This window comes from Octopus sinensis, linkage group LG20 (genome assembly GCF_006345805.1).
Source record: "Octopus sinensis linkage group LG20, ASM634580v1, whole genome shotgun sequence".
NCBI classification, from domain to species: domain Eukaryota; kingdom Metazoa; phylum Mollusca; class Cephalopoda; order Octopoda; family Octopodidae; genus Octopus; species Octopus sinensis.
In genome coordinates this window covers 6,023,824-6,043,446 of record NC_043016.1, presented here as the reverse complement: position 1 = coordinate 6,043,446, position 19,623 = coordinate 6,023,824, and the positions used below count along the sequence as shown (strand labels likewise).

The window sequence follows — 19,623 nt, the reverse complement described above, 5'->3', positions numbered from 1 at the left end:
ATAATTAATTGCATAATTGACATTTATTTTCTGATTTATGAGCTTCATAAGCGTTTTTCAGGAGATAGGAATTTATTGCTATATTAATAATATGTATAGACAGTTCAAGATTAGCTTTCAACTAGAGTTTATTTATGGTGTACTTATATGGCGAAGAACGAAATCAAGAATATTAGGTGGTATCAAAAGGTTCTGGACTATTTCAGTAGCGCATCAACAGATGGCAGCATACGGTTGCGTGCTCAGTGAGGGCTAGCAATTATCTTCATGAGGCAGTGTGCCGTGTGATATCGCTGAATTTACTTCGCAAATTGTGAGATTTGTGTTTTCGTGATCACGTGTCTGCTGTAGTCTGCGATTTTGTCAGGGAAAGGAACAAAGAGCCAACGTAAAATTTTGCGTTAAACATGGGAAGTCTGCCACAAGACATTAAGCATGTTTCGGCAAGCTAACAGAGTTGAGGCAATGAGTTGTACGCAATGTTTCGAATGGTTCCGGGCGCTCAAAAGGGGTCGAACATCTCTGAAATACGATGAGCGATCAAGAAGACCTGCCACGAGCGTCATTTCGGGAAATGTGAAGAAAATTCAATCAGCTTTTGCATGAAAACCGTTGGAGGACAACCAACGACATTACTGATGTTGCTTCTCTGTCGTATGGGCCCGTGCAGGCAATCCTAACGTCTGAATTGAACGTGCGGCGTGTTACTGCCAGGTTTGTCCCCTGCCTACTGATAACTAAGCAGAAGGAACGTCGTGTCGAAATCTTTCAAGATCTCCATCAGCGTACTGCTGACGATCCATCCTTCATGTCGAGGATTATCACCGGTGATGAGAGTTTGGTCCACGGGTGCGACCCTGAGACGAAGCAATAGTCGTCACAATTGAAGAGGCCTTCATTTCCACGACCAAAGAAGGCGCGACAGAGCCGCAAATCAATCAAGAGCATGCTCATCAATTTTTTCCTCGACATCCGCGGTATTGTGTATCGAGAATTTATCCTTCAGGCCAGAGCATCAATTGAGAGTTCTACTGCGACGTTTCGAAGCGTTCGAGGAAAGACATTCGGCGAAAGTGAGTGGATCTATGAAGCGCGAAGAATTGGATTCTTCACGACGACAACGCACCCCGTCACCGAGCTCTCCCCACTCGTGAGTTTCTCGCAAGAAACAACATGGTATCGCTTCTGCATCCGCCCTATTAGCCATATTTAGTACCTGTTTCTTTACTACCCACAAGGGGCTAAACACAGAGAGGACAAACAAGGACAGACAAACGGATTAAGTCGATTACATCGACTCCAGTGCGTAACTGGTACTTATTTAATCGACCCCGAAAGGATGAAAGGCAAAGTCGACCTCGGCAGAATTTGAACTCAGAACGTAACGGCAGACGAAACACCGCTAAGCATGTCGCCCGGCGTGCTAACGTTTCTGCCAGCTCGCCGCCATATTTAGTACCTGCGGACTCCAATCTCTTCCCCAAGAGGAAAATGCAGCTCAGTGGTAGTCAAGATCCAGAGCGAATCCCAGAACGTCTTCGATTCGCTTACGGAAAACGACCCCCAGGCCGGATTCCAGAAGTGGCAGGAACTCCGGGAGTGGTGTATTGCTGTACAAGGTGGCTATTTCGAAGGAGATTATGTTAAAACTTACGTAAATAAGATTTTTTTTTTATTAAACGTAACCAGTCCAGGAACTTTTTGTTACCACCTCGTATCAAGTAATTTTTTTTTTAAGTCAGTGGCAAAGTTGAATTTCTGTATTGATATCACATACACAGATACTTATAAACTTTATATTGTAGGGTGGCATTAGATTCAAGGTTATCTGTTAGCTTTTATTCGTTTTAGTCATTTGACTGGTGCCACGCTGGGACACCGCCCCGAAGGTTTTAGTCGAACAAATCGATCCTAGGACATTTTTGAAGCCTAGTGATAATTCTCTTGGTCTTTTTTGCCGACTGCTAAGTTACGTGGCGTAAAAAATCAGCACCGGTTGTCAAGTGGTGATGGAATGGGAGACAAACACAGACACAAAGAAACACACACACACACACACACACACACATATGAAGGCTTCTTTCAGTTTCCGTCTACCAAATAAGGCTTTTGTTGGCCCGACGCTATAATAAAAGACACTTGCCCAACGAGCCATGCTGTGGAACTGAACGCAGAACCATGTGGTTGGAAAGCAAGCTTCTTATCACACAGGCACGCCTACGCCTCTTTATATTATACTGAAAAAATCGTATCTGTTATGGTAACAGTCAACTGTTTGAAAATAGTTAATATTTAGTTGCATATTGAAGTGGTTTCAAGATTTAGAATAATCAGAGGTTTGATATTATAAATCCTGGAATGAGTTAAAATACCTATTGATATACAAAACAATATGACAAAGAGAAGAAAAACACACTGATAAAATTGTAGGAAGCAAAGCCAAAGTAGCTATCAACCGTAGAGCGACGTACTTAAGTCGCAACCAAGAATAAAGTTAAGTAGGTAGACAACAATAGATTATAAAAGAACAGAGAGGATATTTATAAGTAATCGCTCAGGAGAAACAACTACTTGAAAGGATATAAGAAGGTGGTGGGGAGACAAAATAACGGGGTATAAATTATAGTGAGATATTAGTTGAATAGTAAAATTAATTTCTGGAATTTACCTATTTAAATGGCTATAAAATAATTAAAGTTTTCAGAGTCTTGTGGTTGTAATGAGAAGTTATTGAAACATATTTAGTGTTGGGGAACAGAGCTATAAATTTTCCTAGAGTATCCAGTTGGCATGGCTTCTTATTGTAGTAATACGATTTAACAAAGGACAGGCTTTTCCCTGTTGCATTAAAATAGTGTTAGAATTGTTGAAAGACCAGATTGCCCACATCTTAATCTGCAAACAAAAACATTTCCGATAATTTCAGAAAGATTGACTATGTTACAGAAACTCTTTATTGAATGTGTTGGGACGAGTATAATTTTGACTGTGTGTGTAGTTAAATGCAAAGAATATAGAGAATTGTACTAATTGATATTTCTTTTACAATTTCTGAATTTGTTATTCGATGAAAGGTGGATTTGGTAGAATTAGGTTTCAACTGTGAACTCATACATTTTGAGATCATCGTTAAAGAGAGGTGTAGTATCATTTTTGAACTCCTTCCAAAAGTGTCTCTCCTTGATTATTATTATTTCCAGGATGAAAAAATACCAGCACTTGCATCTTTTTCCTGACAAAACTAGGTACTTATACCTCCCCTCCCGATCGTAACTAAGGAATTAAATAACTATAAATATACTGACCGGAACATTTTTAAAGACACCAACCACGAACACTGTAATTTGATTGGAGAACTTGAACCACATGACCGAACTGAACCCTACATCTGGTCTCGAACCTCCCACTTCACCCTGAAAGACTTAAAGCCTGATTCTCCATTAGGCTTATTTGCCCTACTAAATCCGGTTTGTGTCGCATTAGTAAATGCATTATTGATTGGAGTATATACCATTTGTAAAGTTGAACTATAGTACTGGGAATATCATCACCTGATTCCGTTCTCTTTCTAAAAAGTCTCATACTAACTTACCCCATTTTGATATATCAAACGATTACGCTTCCATATCCTCCATTCTGTTAACAAGACCTTAATGTTCGCGAGAAAGTTTTTCTCCCATCTCTCGGTCGGATATCGACATTATTTTAATAGCCAGAAAAACGCTTTCGTCGTTTATTAACGAATATTGGTCCCATTCCTCTATAGATCTCTTCGATATCGACATGGGATCCTCAGACGGTGCCCTGGTTACAGACCCAGTTGGTCTTTTCTTCTCTCTCTCAAATAAACCAGCACTTACTTTGCCAATAAGGTGGTTTATATAGGAATGATACTCTTCTTACAACAATGGGCATGATTCGGCTGTCCATTGAACGTATCTTATGGTTTGTACTCCATTCTGACTTCAGGTTAAATCTTTAACAAGGCTCTAATTTCCTATCCCACCATAAATACCACCCAATCTTCAACAAATCTTCTTTTGAAATCTTACACTCTACAACTCAAATTTAAAATATATAATCGCTGCTTACAATTGGCGCAAACTTGGCCGTTGTATTGTGCTTATGAAACCTCCCATCTGACTCTGGTATTTGTAATCGTAACACTTTTGACCATGGTGTTGCACCCTCTCAGCCCCACACTAGAAATGATAACACCTCAGGGATAACCGATCGTATTAATCAAGATATGATGGAGATTAAGTATAATCCATCGGTAATGAGTAAACCTGTATTTGTCAATTCTCCCAGCGATGTCCGTTAGATGGATTTTGCTTACGCTATAACATGGTATATAATTGTAGGTTCATAACTCGACGTTTGTTAAGGTCTGCACTGTTTGTTTGTTTGTTCCTTCTCGAGCCATGTCTGGCTCATAAGGGCCAGTTTCCCGGTTTCCTTGGCGTATAGGTTCCCCACCTGGACGGGACGCCGGTCCGTCACAGATGAGCTGCAAGATGCAGGAGGAAAGAGTGAGAGAAAGTTGTGGCGAAAGAGTCAGCAGAAGTTCGCCATTACCTTCTGTAGGAGCCGCGTGGATCTTAGGTGTTTTCGCTCATAAACACACACATCACCCGGTCTGAGATTCGAACCCGCGATCCATCGATGATACCCAATCAATACTTTATTACACCATTACATAACAGCAAAGGCATTATACAAAATATATTGTAAATATAATTAGACAAGGAAATAGAAATATAAAATATAATATATAATTATATCATATCTGACAGCTGTTTCGGCCGTAAGGACAAGTATGCCTCATTTAACCTATAAGCCATATAAGGCAGGTATAAACGAGACATTAACAAGGATGTCCCACGGCCTCTTCAGAGAATTTAATTTATTATAAGTGTGAAAAACTTTTTTTTACATATAAATATAAAAATATATAATATAAAAACGTGTGCATAGACACTCATAATACTACACACATATATATACTCATTAATACAATAATACAAAATAAACAAAATATATCAATATACATTAACAAACACAGTTATTCTACATATTGGGATTCTAGTTCCAAAACTAACCTACTGGAAAATATATGCACACTCACATTTAAATTTAAATCAGACATATACATAAAAAATAATAAAAAAACACACAGTTCAGTTCATAAAATTATAAACCTACAAAAGTCAATAAAAATTACTATTAATAATAATAATAATAATAATAATAATAAATACAACCATGTCTGTACCAAGTACATCAATCGGACATCTACATATATATATATACTCTGCGGTCTCTAGTTTGTCACTGTTATTTATGACATATTTCATATCAGTCACGTTCGTATGAATAAAAGATTGTGGAGTTAGGGTGAGGCTTAGGGGTGAGGGGAAGGGCTTCTCTTTTCTTCAGAAATGTAAATAAACCCACGTGGGTTTATAAGTAACAGCTACACCGCCGGAAGTTCTTGTTGAACTTGTTGACAAACAACAGCAGAAATTGTATTCACCTCAATAGACGTCATTGATTGGTTGAAATTGCCGAAATGCAAGAAATTTAACAACAAATAGCTTACAAACTACAGAATTTTCTCAAGAAAGCCAAGAGAAAAAGATGTTTTATGTAACGAAGTTTAAAAGTGTTTAGTTGCAAAGAAATTATTTTTTAAATCTGCCGGTCAAAGTGAAAAGATCCAATATTGGGGTATACAGTTACCCAGTACTTTATCCAATAGATCGCCCTTAAATAGATTAACTCCTTGTAACAGTGAGTCATGAAAAACAGTGGATTAAAGACAAAATTTGTCAGATAACATCAATTGTTAAACGCATTAAAAATAGAAAATGAAGTCATAACATTTCAAAAATAAATATATAAATTTTTCCTGGAATCATTGCTAAATTTAACATCATCTCTCAGCATAATATTCCAACAGAAATAGCATACATCAATAGCAACATCTTTCAACATTTGCATCTAATACTTCTTCACTCACAAAACTGTCATAATTCCGTAAATTGTCTCTTAAACAATTGAAATCGATGACTTCCTCATATAACCAACCGGTTTCCATCTTTTTCAGCGTGCTTTCCCGCTTCTGTTCTGTTCTCCTATCTTCTGCTGTTTCTCCTCACTTTCGTCTCTGTATAGTAATCATTTTTGTATTTTCTCTCTTTCTCTGCGTTACTATCTCCTCCCTTTTTGTGCCCTTTAAACTCTTCCGTGTCCACTGTCTTTTAGTCTCCCTCTCTCCTGTATCTTTACCATTCCATATGTCTTCTCTCCTCTGCCATCTTTAGAATGCTGATACAAGCCGGTGTATAAGCCGTTGTAAGCCGTTGCACATGGCGCTAACAAACATTGAAACCGTTTCTTGATGTGAGAAAAATCTTCAACTTATGTTGCCTACGTACAATCTCCATCTAAGCCATATTTCATGAATCTGAAGTTCTCTGCCAGGCAACTCTATTTCAGTATGTACTGACAAATCTCTCTTCCATTTATATCTCCTTAATTCTCTACTCACAACATCATACTGTTTACGTTTTTAGCATAAATAATCAACTTACTATTACTTCTTATCCCCCTCTCTTCACACACTCTTCTGTGGATTATGCACCCTTATTCTCCGCTTTAACTTTCGACACAAAATCTTCTTTCATACATTTACACTTAGACACAAATACACAACTGCACTCTAGACATACACTACTGTTTTCATAAAGAGAAATCGCAGAAACATACCATAACATGAACAATAAATTAAGTCTCTAATAACAACTCAAACAAGATCTGTTCAGCTTGGATCACAGATTTTTTAATTAATTTTTTGAAACTAAACAGTTTGAAACTTCGTATACTCGTATACTTCGTATTCTTCTCACGCAGAACAAGGTTTATTTTGAACATTTTTGACAAAATTTCCTATTTTAGAAGTTATTTCGTGTTAAAGTTGTCGTATTTGGTAATTTTAACCAACCAACGATGTGTATTCAGTTGAAGAAAGCTACTGCTGTTTGCGATAGTAATCGAAGAGGAACAACTTTTGGGGTCATCTCTACTAAATGTTACGACTAGGTTCTATTCGTATGTTATCCTTTCTTCCTTTCTAGTCAGCACCGTGTATTCCTTACTCTTTCCCTCTCTACTGGCAGACAACCACTTCTACACTATCAACTTCCAGCCAGTGAGCGAACTTGTCACTGCCACTACAATTACTGTATTTTCCGATGTATAAGCCGTTTTTTTTCCCTGGAAAATTTAGTGTGCGACTTATAGAAAGGTGCGCCTAATATGTGTCCTTTTTCTTTTATCAGTTTCAGGAGGAAAATAATTTGTGTATGGAGATCGACTGATTCCATTGATTTTTTCAGGGGAATGGTCGGTCGGTGGACAATGTGAAAGATGACTACTGCTACAGTATATTGGTACCTGGAAGGAAACAAAGGATATTTATTTTGTTTTACTTTAAAATCCAATAAAAACTTTTAAGTTGACGAAATGTGTTTGTTGTTGATTGTAGTAAGATAAAATCGTAACAATAACAATACATCTGATAGTTGTAAAATAAGGCATTTTGAAGCTACATACACGTAAACAACAAAAAAGCTAGCTGCGAACCCGTAGCTCCATAGATCCTTTAAACACCGGCGCGCTTTATGCGTGAATAAAACCAAAATTCTCCCCCAAATTTGGCCCTGTGGCTTAAATACCGTTGTCGGGCTAACGAATAAATATATGTAAATAATATTTCTTCCTTCTTGGTGTTGATTCTTCGATGTTTATTGGTTATTCCGACGCGAGAACCTAAAAAAAAAAAAAAAGCGTGTCATTAATACAGACAGTAAACAAAAAATAAAATAGAACAGAATGGTGCCATTTAGCAGAGATGACCCGGAGGTTGTTCCTCTTCGATTACTATCGCAAATAGCAGTAGCTTTCTTCAACCGAATACACGTCGTTGACAGGTTAAAATTACCCAAATACGACAATTTTAACACGAAATAACAATTGGAACAAAAATTGAAGAAATTGAAAAGTGGCAGCCAAACAGAACAGATGCCTCATTTAACTGCGGCCATGCCGGAGCACCGCCTAAAAGGGTTTTTAGTCGAAGAAATCGACCTCAGGACTTATTCTTTGTAAGGTCTAGTAATTATTCTATCGGATCCCTTTTGCCGAACCGCTAAGATACGAAGAAGTAAACACACCAACATTGGTTGTCAAGTGATGGGAGGGGAGGATAGATACACACACACAACGGGATTCTTTCAGTTTCCGTCTACCAAACCAATTCACAAGGCTTTCGTCGGTGCGAGGCTATAGTAGAAGACACTTGCCCAAGGTGCCAAACAGTGGGACTGAACCCGGAACCATGTGGTTCGGAATCAAACTTCTTACCACACAGCCACGCCTGCGCCTCGCCTATAGAAAAACGATGAGACGTTGCACATCTTTATTAAAATTTAACAAGAAGAGGGGTGACAGGGACTTCGAAGTTTCGGGCCTTCGTGAGATTGATGCGAATGCTTTTTATTTGAAGCGTATTAGTGTTCGTTTGTTGATAGGAACAGAATCAAACCATCACATACAGACACCCCCAACACACACACACACAAATAACAGGCGATCCTTCGGTATAGATACCGTAAGTACCAGAAGTGGCTTTGTTTACATTTCTGAAGATAACAGAAACCCTTTTCTCCTACCCCTAACCCTAACCCCCCATATATATATATAAAAAACACTGTTGAAATGTATCCGGTACTTCCGGTACCTATACCGAAGTTACGCCAAATAACAAAATAGATAAAACTGATTTCGGTGAAAATGAAATATCTTTATATATAAAAGTAAGGTTGTGTGTCTGTCTCCTACGATTTAGATTCCTAACTACTCCCACATTTTGCTGTGCAGTTTAACCAAAACCGGGTATCTTATAGTCATGATTCATATCGAGCCCTTCTGGGTATTAGCGCGCGTCTACGATGAGGCAACGATTAAAAAAAAAATTTACCATCATTTTTTTCCATTTTAATACATTTTTTATGCTATTATATAAGGGAAGTGACTCTCTAAAAATGTCTAAGATGAGTCAACGATTTAAAAAAAAATTACCATCATTTGTTTTCCATTTTTAATGCCTTTTTTTGCTACTTTTTGGCTATAACTCTCTAAAAATGCTTATATAGTTATTTCCCTTACAAACCCGAGCAACGCCGGGCGATACTGCTAGTTTGATATAAACGGAAGTTAAGGCGGTGAGCCGGCAGAATCGATAAGCACGCCGGGGGAAAAAAACGCTGAGTGACGTTTCGTCCGCTGTCCTTGGGTTAGACGTAGGTGCCTCATTTGGGGTGTCACAGTCTGTGACGCCTTTTCCTCTCCTATATCCTTGATGTTGCAGTTAATGGGACGGTCACTGCTTCCGTAGACGAACGGAAGAAAATCCTGAAGTATCGGGATCTGACAGTGAATTACCTCTTTCAACCTGGGACTGGGCCGACGAACCACTCACCGCGAAGTTCTTGTCAACGTTGGCAGCTCGCCTCAGGTGAAGCCCGTGAGGGTGCTTGGCTTTCTCCGCGCCTTAGCCTCGCCATCGTGCGTGGTAATGCTGCGAACGTGCTGGTTGTTTCAGTAGATGCTGTTAAACCTTGTGGTGTGCGACCATTTGCTGTGATAAAAAAAGAAAAAGAAAAAATTCTCACAAATGCTTTCACTACAAGCAGAAACCTTTTCGGTTTGAACGGCAGTTTTTTCTAGCGGTGTCATATGAAATTGTCACCCATAATTATGACCCTAGTATCAATCTATTGCATTTCAATCTGTTTTAGGGTTGGGGGGGGGGGAAGGGCATCTTTTTTTCTTCACAAATGTAAATAAACCCAATCTGTTTCTTAAACGAGGGACATATTCATACGGCACAGAATGTTTTCACCTCAATAGACGTCACTGATTGGTTGAAATTGCAGAAATTGAAGAAGAAAAACAACAAATATCTTACAAACTATAGAATTTTCTCAATTAAGCCAAGAGAAAAAGATGTTTTATAAACACATTCTACCAGTATACGAAGTTTGAAATGTTTTAGTTACGTAGAAAATTATTTTAAAAAACTGCCGTTCAAACCGAAAAGATCCCGAGCAGAAAGATTTGGAAGAATTAGATGAAAGTTCTGCGGTGATTTTCTTTCATGTAGATAAATGTTTATATTAATTTAAATATTTGTCATTAAAATCTTATAAAATAACAATGTTCTAAAAGATTTACTTGTTTTATATTCTACTAGCAGTATCGCCCGGCGTTGCTCGGGTTTGTAAGGGAAATAACTATATAAACATTTTTAGAGAGTTATAGCCAAAAAATAGCAAAAAATGCATTAAAAATGGGAAACAAATGATGGTAATTTTTTTTTAAATCGTTGATTCATCGCAGACATTTTTAGAGAGTTACTTCCCTTATATAATAGCGAAAAAATGCCTTAAAATGGAAAAAAATGATGGTAAATTTTTTTTTAAATCGTAGACTCATCGTAGACGCGCGCTAATACCCAGAAGGCTCGATATGAATCACGACTATAAGATACCCGGTTTTGGTTAAACTGTACCGCAAAATGTGGGAGTAGTTAGGAATCTAAATCGTAGGAGACAGACAGCACACAACCTCTCTTTTATATATAAAGACTAGCAGTATCGCCCGGCGTTGCTCGGGTTTGTAAGGGAAATGACTATATAGCATTTTTAGAGAGTTACTTCCTTATAGATGCCAATTCGGGCTTTCTTAGCCATTTCTGTTTTGGTGTCTTCAAGCCATGAAGTCGTTGTCTAAAAGAACGCTGGTCTCCTTGACAACGCTTTACGACGTTGATTTCCTTACACTCCCTTCCCCACAGCTTCACGAGGGAGGGAAGAAGGGGGAGAAGCAAACAGGTGCAGGTGTGACCATGGACGCCAACTCCGCCGCCATCAACACACGAAAAATTATGCATTAAAATGGAATAAAAATTGATGGTAAATTATTTTTAAAATCGTAGACTCATCATAGACGCGCGCTAATACTCAGACGGGCTCGATATTAATCACGACTATAAGATACCCGAATTTGGTTAAACTGCACCGCAAAATGTGGGAGTAGTTAGGAATCTAAATCGAAGGGGACAGACACTCACACAACTACAGTTTATATATATAGATAGTTAAAATAAAATCAGTGTCAAATGTCTTCTTGACTTGTCCTTGGGTTTTAATCGGTGATCTTCTTTTCATGTCTTTCTATTTCTCTCTCTGTCTCTCTCTTTATCTCTCTCTCTCTCTCTCTCTCGATCTGTCCGTCAGTCTTTCCCTCTGTCTCAGCATTCACAGTCTGTTCGTTGCTGTCTGTCTGTCTCTCTATCTCTCTGCCTGTCCTCTCTCTCTGCCTGCCTATCTGCTTGTCTGTCTCTTTTTCTCTCTCTGATTCTCTCTATATCTTTGTCAAGGTTTTACTGCTGTTTCTAGCACTTTAAGTGACCTAGCAAGGCACGTCTTTCTTTGTAGATCAGCGGCAGAGAGAGAGAGAAAGAAGGAGAAAGAGAAAGAGAGAGAGAAACAGAGAGAAAAGGAAGGAGAAAGAGAGAGAGAGAGAGAGAGAGAGAGATGTAGATAAAGTAAAAGGTATACTTTATCCTATACAAACATCACAAAGTGTGAGTGATATAAGGAAATATGAGAGAAGGCTTAATGAAACAAATGGTTGATCGTATGAGATGGGACACTGACTGTCTATCTGTCTGTCCGACAATCTGCCTGTTACTCCCTCTCTGTCTCCCTCTTTCACTTTCTCTCTCTCACTGGCGGTCTCTCTATCCGTCAGTCTGTCTCTGTTTCTCGCTGTCTTTGGTTCATGTCTTTCTCTCTATACCTGTTTGCTCGTCTCTGTCTCTCTCTCTCACTGTCTTTCTACCTCTATGTTTATGTATCCGTCTGTCTCTAGCCTTATCTGTCTTATCTGTTTCATTCTTTTTCTCTCGTTCTGTTTCTCGCTTGATCTCTCTCTCTCTCTCTCTCTCTCTCGTTATCTCTCTGTGTCTGCCTCTCTCTCTCTTTGCCTGCATCTGTCAGTCTACTTTCTCTTTCCCCCACTCTTTCTGTTTCTATTTCTATCTGTCTGTCTGTTTTCTCTCTCTCTCTCTCTCTCTCTCTCCCTCTTATCTCATATATATCACTCCTCCTCCTTTCCGCCTCTCTCCTCTTATACATACATAAATATATAACCTATAAGTGGTTTCGCATCATGTTAGAAATAACAGCTAAGTTTTCCACATGAAAATTGAAAGACACTTTAAGATGCATTTACGCAACAAATACGAAGTCTCACACAAAGCTAGAAATAACAGCTTAGTACTTTGAAATTTGCTATTTTTCGAATAGAAATTGAAGGAGACTTTAGGAAGTATTTCTTACAAATATTGTCCCGTAGGAGGTCTCACATAAGGCTAAAAATACCAGCCAAGTGCTCTCAAGTATGCATGGTTTTCATATAAGATTGAAAGACAATTTAAGAAATAATAATATTAAAAAAAATAATAGTTTCCAATATATGGCCACACGCTATGCAATGAATAACAACTAGGTCACCCAAAATTCTTGTTGTTATCACATAAAACTGAAGGACACAATAAGAAGTATATATAAAACAATTTGTCCTATAGGTAGTATCACATCATTCTGGAAACAAGAGTCAAGTACCCTAAAATTTGTGTTGTTTTTCGTATAAAAGTGAACGATTGACTTTATGTGATCAGTCATAATGCTAGAAACATCAGCGAAGTACATTTAAGTTTGCGTTACTTTTCTTATGAGTATTAAAGGAACTATTTGAATTTAAAAAAAAAATCCTATAAGTAGCCTCACATACTAAAAATAATGACCAAACACCCCTCAAATTCGCATTGATTTTCGTATCAAATTGAAGAACAGTTCCAGAAGCCTTTATAATTATTTTCTCCATATGTAGTTATATTTCATGATAGAAATAACAGCCAAGTACCCTGAAATTTATGTTGTCTTTCATATAAAAATTGACGGACACTTTATAAATCACTCATTATAGACCATTATTCGTGCTTGAAATAAAAGATAAATGCACTCAAATTTGTATTGATTATATCTAAAATTTGAAGGACGTTTTCCGAAGCATTTATAAAAACTTTTCTCGCGTATGGCTATTCTTTGTGCAAGATACAACAGCCAAATTCTCTGCGATTTACATTGTCTTTTGGAAAAAAAGTAAGAGGGATCATTATTTTGTAAGGGAAGCGACTCATATTTTTTCTTTATAGTTCTCTTCCTTTAGCAAAAGGCTTGAAAAATTAGGGAAATGTATGTTGAATACAAACTTATTTATTAATCACTAATTACTCTAATTACTAATTAGGCGCGAATGTGACTGTATGGTAAGACGTTTCCTACCTAATCACATGGTTCTGGGTTCAGGTCCACTGTGTGGCACTTTGGGTAAGTGTCTTCTATTATAACCTCAAGCCTCCAAAGTCTTGTGCATGGATTTGGTAGACGGAAACTGAAAAAAGCCTGCCTTACACACACATATATATATATTATAAAATGTACAGTATCATATATATGATTCTGCCATTTGATGCCAAGGATTTTCCGGAGGCAGCACAGGTGAAAGATATTTAGGCGACGCTCTTGGCGTATGTATGGCGTCCAAGTCTCACTTCCAGAGAGTGCTAAGTACACATGCCTGGTAAATCTTCATTTTTGTGGTCTTGGTCAGCTTATTGTTGTCCCATGCTCATTTGGAGAGTATGAGATGGCTTGGACATGTTATCCGTATGGAAGATGGCAGAATCTCCAAGGACATACTCTACGGAGAGCTTGCTAGGGGCACTAGGTCTGTGGGAAGACCGTTCTTACGATACAAGGATGTTTGGAAAAGGGACATGAAGGCCTGCAACATCAATATTAGCAACTGGGAAGCAGTTGCCAGCAACCGTGGAGATTGGCGACGTACCGTAAAAGAGGGAATACAAAGGAGTGACAGAGAGAGAGAGGAGAAATGGAAAGAAAGGAAGAGACGTAAACAAGAGACTATGGCATTACAACCAGCCAGGAACAGTCTTCGCGACATTTGCGGTACCTGCCAGAGGGAGTGTTTGTCCAGGATAGGACTACACAGCCACAGCAGGAAATGTATTAGGACAGGAAATGTAAAAGCCGGACTAGATTATTTTATGCGCAACTCCATTGTCTCCCGAGACAAAAAGGATGCCAACAACAACAATCATATATATATATATACTAGCTGACGTACCTGGTAATTCCCGGGAAAGCGGGGCTTATCCCATTATGAAGTATTTATAAGAACTTTTTTTCTGTAGCTGACCATTTTCATTCTAGAACAACAGACAAGTGCCCTTAAACTTACCTTCTTTTTCATTTAAAAAGAGAGGGATACTTTACGAAGCATTTATAGAATATAAGTCTAATACTTTGAAATTTGTATTGTTTTACTTATGTAAATTGAAGGACGCTTTACAAAGCATAATAAAGAAAATTTTCCTGTATGTGGCCATGTTTAATGCTAGAAATGAAAGCCAAGTGTCCTCGAATTTACAATTTCATATAAAAATCGACAGACTCTATACGAAGTGTGAGCATTCTTCATGCTAAAAATAAGAGCCAAATGTCCTCATACTGACGTTACTTCACATATAAAAATTGAAGGACGCTTTGTGAAGTATTGTTAAGACTTTTTTCCTCAAATGTGACCATCCTTCATGTTACAAATGAGCCCCTGTTTTCAAGTTTGCGTTTCTCATACGAAACGTGAAAGACAATGTAAGAAGCATTTATAAAAAATATTATCCAATATTAAAATGGTCTCACTCCATGTGTCTTCAAATTTTAGTTATTTTTATACATAAATTGAAGGACAATTTAAGAAGCATTAATAACTATATTCATGTGACCATTCGTCAAACTAGAAATAAGAGCTAACTGTTCTCGTATTCGCATTGTTTTTCATATAAAATGGTAAGTCAGTTTGAAAGGCGTTTATAACTGTCCACATGTGGTCATTCTTCTTGCTGTCAATAAGTCTGCATTGATTTTCATAAAAATATAAAGTATTGCTAGGAACTTTTCCGATATGCGACCATTCTTCATGCTATACACAACAGCCAAGTTCCCTGGAATGTACGTTGTCTTTCATATATTGCTTCCCTGGGTATGGACAAGTTAAAGCTCCGACGTTTGGCAGCTGACTTGGTAAACACTCACACAAGATTATCCATCTTCTTTTCAACAACAACCTTAGCACCCCTTATTGAATTCCATATGTCTAACACCCGTGGACATGCTTACAAAAAAATTTTAAAAAAACATGACTTTCGGAAACATTTTTTCACAGTCAGAATTGCCGAAGACTGGAATAAACTACCCACATCAGTTGTTACCTGTTGGGATACTACATCTTTCAAAACTTCCATGCTTCCTGAAATTCACCTGCCGTACACCTGATGCTCTCTACCCCCGTTCATTTTGTGACTTATTCACTGTTCAGTTTCTGCGCATATTCTATGTACCGTTCATGCAGTTTGGGTTACTTTTCCTGGTGAGTTGTAGCGCAGCTGATCACTGTATACAATAAATTTATTATTATTATTATTATTATTATTATTATTATTATTATTATTATTATTGTTATTTATTTTTAATCTGCACGTTTGTTACAATCACTTGGCGGAACACACCCAGCGTCCTAAGGCGAATGAAGGATAAGAAATGTCACAATATGACCGAAAGCTTGGGAAGGAGAAGTGGCAGGGGCAGTAACGAAATACCTTCATCTAATATAACATAGACATTAAAATTGATAGGGTTTTTCTTAGGATATGGGCAGTACTTGTTAGCACAATCTTTTGGATTTCTCTAAGACATGGTTCTCCTGGAATGTTTCTGACCCCCCCCCCCCACCACTTTTTTAAAAATCATATCTACGATAAGAGAGACAGTTCTTGCTTTCAGATGCCACATATTTTGTATTTCAGTTTCCAGGGCTTATATTTATTTAATTTGTCAAATTCATTTACAGATATATTTTTAGCAGTGGGAACACTTATCTATTAGTCTACAGTATTTTCTTCTCTATCTTTAATGATTATGTCTGGTCGATTATCCTGGATCATTCTGTCAGAGGATAGTGACATCTTTACATTAACTGGCTCAGAATGATGTTCATATCAGTAAACAGGAGTGTCGAGTTTGTAGTGTTTATATATTTTCCAATGCAAATACTGTTCTACCCTATCGGGGCGATTTTGTATTCGTTTAGTGTCAGCACAGAACAAGAAACGAGATGGTCAATTATTTCGTCAAATGTGTCTTAGAATCTGCATTTAGGATCAGAACCGTTTTGAAGAACGTTAGCCTGGTAGTGTTTGGTAAGCAAGCTTTGATCTTGTGCTGCCAATATGAAAACCTTCAGTCTCTGCATTCAGTCTTGATCTTCTCAGCCCTTGATGGGTTGTTGCTTGGTCTACATCAGCATTTCGACATCGAAGAATACACTGTCGATGCAGGGGCTTCTGGCTCCAACGCCCCTCAATTTGTTTCTGCCCGTTCTTTTTTTGCAATCAGCTTGATCCGTTTGGCTTGTTTGGTGGCAGTGGTTTCAGGTTCTTCATCTAATTACTCCGTATTTCGTTCTGAGTTCAAATTCCGCCGAGGTCAACTTTGCCTTTCATCCTTTCGGGGTCGATTAAATAAGTACCAGTTACGCACTGGGGTCGATGTAATCAACTTGATCTCTTTGTCTGTCCTTGTTTGTCCCCTCTATGTTTAGCCCCCTGTGGGCAGTAAAGAAATAAATAAAAAATTATTATTATTAGTCGACTTTGCCTTTCATCTTTTTGGGGCCAATAAATTAAGTACCAGTGAAACACTGGGGTCGATGTAACCGACTAGTTGCACAAATTTCAGGCCTTGTGCCTTTAGTAGAAAGGATTATTATTATAATGAAATTAAGAAATATTAAAGATATTTCCTGATATATATTTTCCCAAAGTCCATTATATTCTCATAGTTACTTCCCTTGGTCCAGTAATTGTTTTTAATGCCGGAAACGTTAGCACGAAATAACTACCAAATGCACAAAAATTTGGGTGTTTTTTTAAATATAAAATTGAAGAAAATTTCTTAGAACAATTATAAGAATTTCCCCTATAAGTCAAAATTCTCCATGCAAGAAACAACAGTGAAATGCGCTCAAATTTGCGTTGTTTTTCATATAAACGTTGAACTTCATGAAGTGTTTATAATTTTTTTCTCATATGTGCTCATTCTCCATGCTAGAAACAATAACTAAGTATCCTAAAATATGGATTGTTTTTCATATAAGCATTGAAGGACACTTTGCGAAGTATTTATAAAATATATTGTCCAATATGGTCTTGCATCATGCTAGATATAAAAAAAAAACCTAGAGTCGTCAAATTTGTATCTTTCGTAGGAATATCGAGGGACACTAAAAAACATGTAAAAGAATTTCCCTCTTATGTGACCACTATTCATGGTAGAAATCAGAGCCAAGTACCCTCAAAGTGACATTGTTTACTATATAAAAATCAAAAACATTCTGAGTAGCTTTTGTAAGAAAATTTTTCCAAAAGTGGACATTCTTCAGACTATAAATAAGCGGCAAGTGTCCTCAAATTTGCGTTTTTCGTATAAAAATTGAAGAACAATTTTAAAAGCATTTATAAAAAAAAAAAAAGTATCGTATAGGTGGTTCCACATCAAATAAGAGTCAAGTGTCTTCTACTATAGCCTCGGGCCAACCAAAGCCTTGTGAGTGGATTTGATAGACGGAAACGGAAAGAAGCCCGTCGTATATATGTATGTGTGTGTGTGTGTGTGTGTGTGTGTTTATGTGTCTGTGTTTGTCCCCCCCAACATCGCTTGAGAACCGATGGTGGTATGTTTACGTCCCCGTAACTTAGCGGTTCGGCAAAAGAGACCGATAGAATAAGTACTACGCATTCAAAGAATAGGTCCTGGGGTCAATTTGCTCGACTAAAGGTGGTGCTCCAGCATGGTCGCAGTCAAATGACTGAAACACGTTAAAGAGTAAAAGACATTTTACGAAGCATTTATAACAACTTTTCTTATATGTAGCTTCAGGCTAGAAATAAGAGCCGTGTGCTCATAAATTTGCATTATTTTTCATAGAAATATTGAAGGACACTTTGCAAAGCATTGAACTTTTCTCATATGTAGTCATTTTTCACGTTTGAAACAGCAGCCAAATGACTTGATTTTCGCAGTACTTTTCATATAAAAATTGAAGGACAATACAAAACGTTTATGAAAAATATTTTCCTACTGTGATCTCAAAGTCATACTAGAAATAACAGCCAAGTCCCTCAAATTTGCGTTGTTTTTTACATATAAAATTGAAGAAAACGTTACAAAACATTTCTATGAAAAAATATTTTCCTACCGGTGGTCTCTAATCATGCTAGAAATAATAGCGGGCTGCTATCAGTTTGGCGTTATTTTTTGTATAAAATCGAACGAGGCTTTGAAACAATAATTTTACAATAATGACCTATAGGTGGTCTTATAACGTGCATGAAAAGAGAGCCAAGCGCCCTGAAATTTGTTTTGGTTCTTCAATGTACCATTAACTTTCTAACAATCCCAGGTCAAAAAAAGGATACCATAATCCTATGATGGATGGCTTTCTGAGAAATGGTCCAACACAAACTGGTTCTTTCAGTGCTTGGCCTGTTTGTCTGTCTGTCTGTCTCCCCCTACCACTATCGTTGAACAAAAGCACCAACAAAAACCAACCATCAATCCAGAAATTGCAGAAATACGACAACTGATTTCTGATTTAAGCATAGAAATAAAGGACATTAAATCAAAAATCCGTATGGAACCACACAATGTGGGATCAAATCGGAATGACTTACTTAGAAACCTGACCTCAACTCTTACCGAATGTAAGCGCATTGAGAAAGCTAGAGAATCTGCCGCATACCAGGTAATTGCCATTGGCATATCTGAAGAAATAACCGATCTTCAGGCATTTGCCGGCAAGTCGTTCAAGGACTTGCAATGCATTCTTCCAAAAAATCGTCTCCGCTTTGGACGACCAGGCTCCAAACCCAGACTAATCAGATTGACATTCTCAAGCCCTAATGTGGCACGTACTTACTTACTTGTACTTGTGGCGACATTCACCCTGGGCGGGTTGAGTCGGCTTCTCCTACCACCCTCGAGGCATCTCGAACCATGGCAGTGGAAAAGGTTTCGTGGGGAATATGAATTTCACAAGCGGTCCCCAACAATTCCGCATGTAGAGACATCCTGTTTGCCGCAGATTGTCCGCAGACGCAGGGACAGAACGACCGAGGAGCTGCCAGTTGCCGAAACAGACACTCCGAGGATTTTCACCAGAGCCCCGTCTGCCGGGTTGTGGCACTAATACCACTCGGTGTCAGACCAATCCGCCTTGGATGGCCCTACCAGGAATCGAAGTTCCCGACGGCATAGCTCTGACACTACCCGTTGCTAGAGTCCCCACCAC

The 19,623-nt window shown here is 38.0% G+C and overlaps 1 long non-coding RNA gene across 1 annotated transcript; it reads right to left on the bottom strand.

Annotated features, from left to right (window-relative positions):
• Positions 1 to 2,941: 2,941 nt before the first annotated feature.
• Positions 2,942 to 19,163, bottom strand: LOC118767326. Its single transcript, XR_005003242.1, has 3 exons — positions 19,075 to 19,163; positions 8,472 to 8,480; positions 2,942 to 2,951 (listed from the first exon to the last, which is right to left on the bottom strand). It is a non-coding gene; the product is annotated as an uncharacterized LOC118767326 (long non-coding RNA).
• Positions 19,164 to 19,623: the final 460 nt, after the last annotated feature.